Genomic DNA, 9,567 nt, shown 5'->3' on the forward strand with positions numbered 1-9,567 from the left:
TTAAATTAAAATATAATTAATTTAATAGCAAAAAACAAAAAACTATTACTAAACCCTATGCCTAAGTGGAATTTTTTCGTTTTATTATATTCACCGATACTAGAGTATTTCTTTTATATGTATATATTTAATTGATTCGCCAGCCAATAGAAAAAATATTTAATTAATTAACAATACTAGTTAAATAAAAAATAATTAACTCAAATAATTTAAATTTATCTTATTTAATATTTATTTATTATAAAATATATTAAATAAATTTAGAAATAATAAATTTTGATAATTTTTTATTAATATTTTTATTATTAAATATTTTCGTTAATTAATTCTGCGCGCATCGAGTGGCGGAACAGAAGAGAAAAATGGACTAAGAAAATGAAAGATAGCAACTTAGGAAGCTGCCTAAAAAAGCGCCTCCAATTAATCATTCAGAGCAACAAAAATTTACTATTATATTCTACCCCACAATTTGAAGAAAAAATTATGAAATCTACGACCCATTTAGTAATTACGCGTGTTTCTTCTAAATGAAGTATAAAGCCAGCTTGGCTTGTAAACAATAAATGAACGAAGTGGAAAATGTGGATTTTTTGGCTTTTATAAATAATAAAAACCAACTTAGATTGATCGAGTGGTGTTCATTTAAATAAATGTTAGGAATTCGAAACTCACTTTATGCATGCAGCAATCTATAGATCAACGACAAATTTTTAAATAGAGTTTCGATCCGCGATGAATTAATCATTAACTTGTTGAATTAAAAGATAACCTGAACTATCATGGATAATAAAAAAAAAAAAGAGGGTTTCTAGCTGTAAGAGAGAAAGGGTTGCGAAAGGGGTAGATCTAAGTGAAGAATGATGGAGAGAGAATTATATGACTATAGAGAGAAAACTATCAGATTCAACGCATTGTTTGTAACTTTGTGGTATGTGTGATGTGAAATTTGGCTTAGAGCATGAAAATGTGAGATAATGCACTTAGACCCACACCTTAGTGTGTTATCGCTTATCATCTCAAATATCGTTACTCACTAAATGCAAACAATTTGGGCGCTCTCACGCTTGCATGAGGTCACACGTTGCGTCTCATAAATATTTTTCTAATTACATTTAAGCAGTGGAGTGGGCTAAGGTAGCCATGGTCCCCAAAGAGTTTGATCTTTAAATAATATTAATTTAATTATATGTTAATATTTAGAATAAAGTATTAATTTGATCTTTTATATTTGAGTATAATTTTATTTTTATTTTTAAAGTTTAGAATGTTTTATTTAAATTTAAAAAAGTTTTATTTAGTTTAATTGTAATCCCAATGTAAGATCGAAGTTAAATAAATAACGAAATATTGATAATTTGGAGAACAAGTACAAGTTCTGAAAGTATAAAATGAACTATAGATACATCAATATATTTATTTATCTTTCTTTTTATAATTTAAATAAAATATTTTTTATATAACTAAAGAAAATGATAAATAAATATATCAATATATCTACGATTAATTTTGTACCTCTATCTTATTCTTGTATTGCTGTTATGTAAGACATTACATTAATTATTTTACTTTTAGAACTACATTAAAATTAAATAATTTTTTTTAAATTCAAATAAACTATTTTAAATTTTAAAAACTAAAATAAAATTACGTCCAAATACAAAACCAATTTAATACTTTATCCTAACAACTAATATGTATATGTATATGTATGTTAGTGTATACTGTGTTACGAAATTTGTTGTCAAATTCTATTATAAAATATTACATGAATTGATATATAATTTTATATGTATACTTTATCATGATATTATTTAAAAAAAAATTAAATTAGTGAAAAAGAATATATAAATAATTATATCTCTTTTTATTTTATCTCAGGTTAAAACATTGTTTTGTTCAATAAAAATTAAATTCTAATTTTTTTTAACCATAAAGATTCTAACATTTCTGTAAAGTTTAGCCACTATCTGTGAAAGGCTAAGACCCAATAATTTCGTTTAATAACGTGTTTTAATTTCGTTGGAAAAATAAACACTTTGTAGCTACACTGCTAGGTTGCTTTGACATCTCATCACTTTATTGAGATCTCGTTGTCTATGAAATGATTGCACTTTTGAGGATTAACAGGAGAATGTCATCATTTTTATCAGGGGTGTGCATGAATCGAGTGAAACCGAATTTAATGTGATTTGGATTCGACTCGAAATATATATCGGGTCCATTTGTGAGACTCGAATCCGATTCTAGACCCGATGAAATTTATATTCTTTCGGGCCACAACTATGCCGGATGAAAACCGGACTGTTAACATTATATTACCTTGATACCTTCTTGTAAGTTAGTATGTAAAAATATCCAAATTTTCAAGGCTTCAACTATTATTTGACATGATAAAATTCACTTCAAGAACCAACTCTTCTCTAAAATTAAAGCATACCCATAATCAATACTAATATTGCCTAATAATATCAAATATTTAAATCAATACAAATAACACAATATTATGCATTAGTCTAAAGTCTTATACATTTTAAATATAAAATATTAACTTATAGTCTTATATATAATGACTAATAATACAAAATATTAAGGTTTACAATACTTAAATTCCACATAATAATAGTCATCATCCATCACTAATAATACAAAATATTTATTGTGTATGGTGACCGGACCACCAGGCCGATTTTGGGTGACCCGAGCTATGACCCGGACCCGATCCGAAATAATGACCGGGTCTATTTTTGAGACCCTTACCCAACTCTAAATCCGATAAAATCATACCAAATTAACCCCTAAAATATTCGAAACCAAACCGAATTTTCGGGCCAAACCGAACCATACTCACCCCTAATTTTCACTATATATTCACGAGACAGATTTTCAAACTTTAAAGCATACAAATTACGGTATATATACTAATACATAATAATTAGCATATTCATTTTGATGACCTGAGCGTCACAACTAAGGCATACTAGGTAAGAGAATTATTTGGTATATCTAAATTAAAGTTTACATAAAGGATAAGTTATTTGAATATAGAATAATAAGTTAAAGAAAAGTGGCGTAGAAATTTATTCGAAAAAATTGATAATTATATATAAAAAATGACTTTTTTTATTAGACAATATTAAATGATATTATGCTGCAAGTAAATCGAATCAAATAATTAATTCAATTTATATATATTTAACATAATAAATTTGATTTATATAAAGTTAATGTAAATCAAACTTAATAACTTCGATTTACATAGAACTAATATAAAAAACAGTCATATATATAAGTTTTTTCATTTTAAGATATTGATATAATATTATTCACTATTTGATTTGTTTGTGTGAATTATCCGCACAATGTTAAATGATATTTGAAGTAGTAGCAGCAAGTTATAAATTTTAATCATAAAATTAGAGAGCTTTAATTCGTTACGTTGTTACATTTTTCTTGATCTCCACTCACTCTGATCTGTTATACTTGACATATATACATATCGAGTTAATGTTCAACTACTTTGGTTTCTTTCTTAATAAATTGATACCCCGAAATTGTGTTAAAAAATAAAGTTGTTTAGCAGTTTTAAGAAAGACTACTGCATATATCCTTTTATATAGAATTTTCTCTTATTTTTGAAAAGTAAAATGATAACATAGGATTAAAAGTAGGTGGACCAAAACACTGACATGTCGGTCAGCATATAGGGATAAACCAAAATGTGTTTGGAATAGTACACACTTTAAATAGCTTTATTATTATGATCCTAGATAAATATTTAATAAAATTATGAAAGAATAAAAAAAAATAAGAACATTATACTTTGTATTTTTTATTAATTGAATTGATTGAATTAAATTGTAAATTATAAAAATAAAATTATATATATATATATATATATATATATATATATAGAGAGAGAGAGAGCATTGACTTATGAAAGATAAAATAAATAAAGATATGATAAGAATAAATAAAGATAAGATAATAAAAGCCAAAATTTTAACTGAATTTATGTATTCTATTGGCCTGAATTTGTGGGTTGCGAAACTTCTTTATTGTTGTCATGAGTTAAAGTGGAAGAGTGGTTTAATACGCCCCCACAAGCTGGTGAATGGAAGATGCCGATAATCCACAGTTTAGATAAGTTCCGATAAAATAGTTGAGAAAGACGCGTGTGGCGAGGTGATGCAGAAACATAGAAAGAGACGTCGTGTTTAAGGGAAAAAGAGCAAGCAACGATCTTCAGAAGAGCGCGATAAGATTGATGTTCAGAGGGCGCGAACACCGCGATAAGAGTGATCTTCAGGAGGGCACGTAAAGCGCAATAAAAGAGAGCGCGTAGAACGAGGTTAGAAAGAGGACGTGTAGAGCGCGATAAGAAAGGACGCGTAGAATGCAATAAGAGAGGGCGCGTAGAGCGCGGTTAGAAAGAGGGCGCGTAGAGCGCGATAAGAAAGAGGAAATGCTGAAACATGGTGTAGACGGGACTGCTAAAACAAAATGCAGACGGAACTGCTAAAAGAAGGCACAGACAGAGCTGCAGACGGAGTTGCTGGAAGAAGGCCCAAATGGAACTGCGCGAAGGAACTGCCGGAAAGAAGCTGATAAAGAATAGGGGTAACCAAGAGTGAGGTAGGATTTTTTTCATTTGGATGGATGTAACAACGATTGGTTGGATCCTGAGCTAAATTGTAAGATTGATTATTCATTGTGGGAGGAGGTTGAAAAAAATATGGTGATTTCTCACCGGAAAGATGATAACTTATATATTCTACTCAAGAAAGATACCATGGCTTTGATACCATAATCTGTTTCTCTCATTTTTTTGGAAATTGTTTCTTATTTGAAATCGAGAAACAAGGAAACCTTGAAATAGTTACCGAAGATGGACATAAAAAACTTAGATTTCTCTAGGGCCTTTAACGTCTTAGTGTCAAGAGAAACTCCGCAGCTCTACAGCAAAGAGAACCTGGCCGAGATTAACATGTTCTTGAAACGGTTTTCGTTGCACTCCAGCTTTCCATGTCGTGTGCCCACAAAGCCAAGGTCCCCATCAAAAACGAAGATGAGACGAGTTTTGTTATCTGATGTACTTCGTATAAAAGATAATGGCAACAAACAAGAAATAAAGAACGCGACCCGAGAAGTGTCTCATCATCAGAGTGAGACTAGCAGTGACGATAAAATCAAGAAATCAAGCAAGAATGCTAAAAATAACCAAAAAAAAAATACAACTTCGTCGGGATCGGGATCATCAAGTATCGTTATTCCAGAACTATCGAAAATTTTCAAAGCGATAATCGTTTTATTAGGGGTTACGGACGTAACTTTTATGATGCAGAAGGAAGTAAACAAAACGGATCTGGAGCGCAACAACGACCGGCTGGCAATGCCAAAGAAGCAGATAAACGAGGAGTGCAAATTCTTGGCGCTCAAGGACCCGACATTAATGAGGATTTTTGAGGTAAGGGATGAGAACAGTCGCCTGATTGGGATGGAGGTAGGACTCATAGAATCCTTTTGCTATCTGTGGATCGTGTTCTTAAGAGGTGGAACATGACCTCTGCCTCTTTCTACAATTTTGCTAGCTCTGATGTCATAATAAAACTATAAAAGAATAAGAAAAAAAAGAATATTTTAATTTGTATTTTTCGATTGATTGAATTGAATTGTAAATTATGAAAGTAAAATTAAATATATATATATATAAAGCATTATCCTATGAAAGATAAAATAAATAAAGATAATATAAAAATAAATAAAGATAAGATAAGATAAAAATAATAAAATTATAATTATAATTAAATTTATGTATTCTATTGTGTTGAATTTATGAGTTTCAAGATTTTTTGATTGTTGTTATGGATTTAGTATATTTATTTATTAGTGTTTTGGTTTCAATTGAATTTTGAGAGGGATGCATATATATATATGTATATAGCGACGGGTGTTTGTGCGGTTGTGGCTTTTTGTGAGCGGTCAGTGGCGTAAACGCGGAATAATTAAACATTATTTCTTGTTTTTCTTGTGGAATTTGTTTTGTATGTCTTGTACTTTTTCAGTTTTTCTACTACGTCTAAATGAAATTAGTTATTGATTTAATTTATTAATGATCTAAATTAATTATTCTTCAACTAACCTCCACTATTTTGCTTCTAAGAGGCAATTTGATTTGAAAGTCTCTTAGGCAATCACCATGACCATGAGTTAGGGATGGAACAATGCCAAAGAAAGTATATAATGAGTAATCTAGTGGCTCAGATCTCAATATAAATAATCCTATGCAATCTCTTATCAACGACTGAGATTTAAGGCGTATTGTACACTCTGTGAGGTAAAGTGTACGACCTTCACCCACATTCCACCAAACACCAATAACCGAGTGAGTGTAAGATTTTGTTGGGAGTATAAATTTTACTAATTAACAGATACTCCCTAATTTGGAATTTGTCTTCATCTTCCCATCAAGTTCTGTATCTCAGGAGCCTTATAGTATTTAGCACACTAGCATCAATAGTGGACCTATCTCACAATACAAATTTGCGTGCTCCTCCGAATTAACATGCAAATTTCAGCATTTGCTAATTCCTTTTACTATTGCATTTGTCCCAAATAAATGTCTAGAATTAATTACACATATAAATTAAGAAGATTATTATAAGTTAAGTATTATAATGTAAGTTTTTGTAACCAAGTTGAGTTAGTTTATTGATTAATTCACTAGTTTGTTTAAGTAAGTATTGAGTGCATGCAGCAACTCAGCGATTAATGACAAATTTTAAATGGAGCTCTCGAGTTTATTTTGACCTGATCTCGAAGTGACCCGAAAATAAACCGGTTAAATAGAGTCGACCCGATATAAAATTAGTATATACAAATTTGTAAATTTTATATATTAAAATAATAAAATTTTATTTTTAAAAATTAAATTTAACAAATATTATATCATATTTATATCAAAATAAATTATTTTAAAATAAAATAATATTGTATAATATAAAAAATATTAAGTAAAATATAAAAGTATATAACCTTACTAATCTCATTCTAAAATATATATTTTTATTGTAAAAGACAATTTCGAATTGGGTCAAATAACATAAAATATAAATCGAACCCGACCCAAAAAATAACAACGAACAAAAAATGACAAATCCAAACTCAGAGAAAAATATGTTTTAGGTTCGATTTGGATTTTAGATCAAACCGGACCTTGAACACTCCTAAACCAAATAATGCAAGTTTTCATCGGATACACTTTTATTTTTCAAAATTAGAAAACAATCCATTTGAAAAATTAACATTTTTAAACTAATAATCAGTTAACAAAAAATATTTAAACATTTTTTTATCAATTTTGACAAGAGAGATAAAAAAACGATAAAATTAAATGAAATAAAAAAGGTTTTTAAACTTTTTGGTAATTAAGAGGAGGAATATTCGAAAATATTTCTTGTAACCACACTTTAAAATATTGTGCTCCGAGTATTGCCTATATTGCCATTTGGCAATCCATCTGAAATTCCTTTTAGATATAAAAGATATCAAGTGAACAAATTATTTTTATAATTTAATTTTTTTTCTTATACATTTTCTTCTCTTTTTTTAACTAATTTATATTATGTCAATAAATAATTATTGAACTAACTAAATTAAATTTAATTATCAAAATCATTTAATCATAGACCACCATCTCTGATATAAAATATATATACATTCTTCTCAGATCTTGTCTAAGATACAGTGCACTTTCACCGTTGTCCCCACCATCAAATTAAACACTGTAGTGCAGAGTTGCAACAATCTGTACCCTCCATTGATTGTATTCCCATTTTGCATGTTGATTTACTTTGAAAAAGAATTAGAAAATGAAAAAAAAAAATCCTAAACTATACTTTCAAAATATGTTCTTGATTGTGGGACACTTTCTTTGCTGACATTACAATTGATTCCTCTCCGGCTTTCATTTTTTTTTATCTTTTTGCTTTATATATATAATAATGGTAAGATTTTTTAAATCCCTGGACCCGAATATTGCCTTGTCACCTGAGAGTTTATTTATTGATATCATTGTAGGAGCATCAAGTTGCTGTCTGGTTTACTTTTAAGAGAATAAATACCATTCATCATTATTGCTGAACCTGAAATCTTGAGACCCTTACACATTATTGCATCATAGCAATCTTTGAGGCTTGAACAAGCTCAGCCAAATAATCAAACCTTCTCTAATACTAAATGAAAATCTAAAGTAATTAAGAAACTAATCTCACATTCTATCTAATTGTTAGAAAGAAGAGACTAAATTGGAAAAAGAATTTGTGTATTATTCAAGGTTGCGAGAACCGGACCGGTCAATAAACCGGTGAGGTCACTGGTTTAATGGTTCACTGGTTCGACCGGGATTCAACCGGGGTTCAACCGGTTTAATTAAATATTAAATCTTGAACAACATTATCTTGTGGCTGTGGGTTACTTTGTGATTGTTCCATCTATAACAATCAGAAAATCAAAGACCAGAAAACATCTTCAGAAAACCATGAATATAATGAAACAGCAAGAAACAACAAGCATATTCAGAAGCATATTCTTCATGAAGCAACAAACAGAAGCAGTAAAACATGTTCAAAATCAAAAACAGCAATGATTCAGAAAACCATGAATATAATGAAACAGCAAGCATATTCAGAAGCAGCAAAAAAATTTTCATCATTAAGCAACAAACAGAAGCAGCAAAACATATTCAAAATCAACAACAGCAATGATTCAGAAAACCATGAATATAATGAAACAGCAAGCATATTTAGAAGCAGCAAAAAATTTTCATCATTAAGCAACAAACAGAAGCAGCAAAACATATTCAAAATCAACAACAGCAATGATTCAGAAAACCATGAATATAATGAAACAGCAAACATATTCAGAAGCAGCAAAACATTTTCATCATTAAGCAACAAACAGAAGCAGCAAAACATATTCAAAATCAACAACAGCAGTGATTCAAAAAACCATGAATATAATGAAACAGCAAGCATATTCAGAAGCAGCAAAAAATTTTCATCATTAAGCAACAAACAGAAGCAGCAAAACATATTCAAAATCAACAAAAGCAATGATTCAGAAAACCATGAATATAATGAAACAGCAAGCATATCCAGAAGTAGCAAAAAATTTTCATCATTAAGCAACAACCAGAAGCAGCAAAACATATTCATTATTCAAAATCAACAACATCAATGATGAAAATCAAAATTATAAATCAAGAAGGCAGCATAGAACAGGCGAGCTCACAGAACCTCAGAAAATCAAAATCCAAAATCAAGAAGGAGCATAAAACAGAGTCTTACCGAATTCAGAAGGACGCGGGCTCGGCCGGTGGTGGTCGCGGCTGCTGTGGATGGTTGTGGGTGGCGAATGAGGGTCGGGCTAGGTGACGTTCGGCGACGAGGAGGCGGGCTCGGCCGGTGGTGGTCGCGGCTGCTGTCGATGGTTGTGGGTGGCGAATGAGGGGCGGGCTAAGCGACGTTCGGCGACGAGGAGGCGGGCTCGGCCGGTGGTGGTCGCAGCTGC

The sequence above is a fragment of the Arachis hypogaea genome, chromosome 8, assembly GCF_003086295.3.
Source record: "Arachis hypogaea cultivar Tifrunner chromosome 8, arahy.Tifrunner.gnm2.J5K5, whole genome shotgun sequence".
NCBI classification, from domain to species: domain Eukaryota; kingdom Viridiplantae; phylum Streptophyta; class Magnoliopsida; order Fabales; family Fabaceae; genus Arachis; species Arachis hypogaea.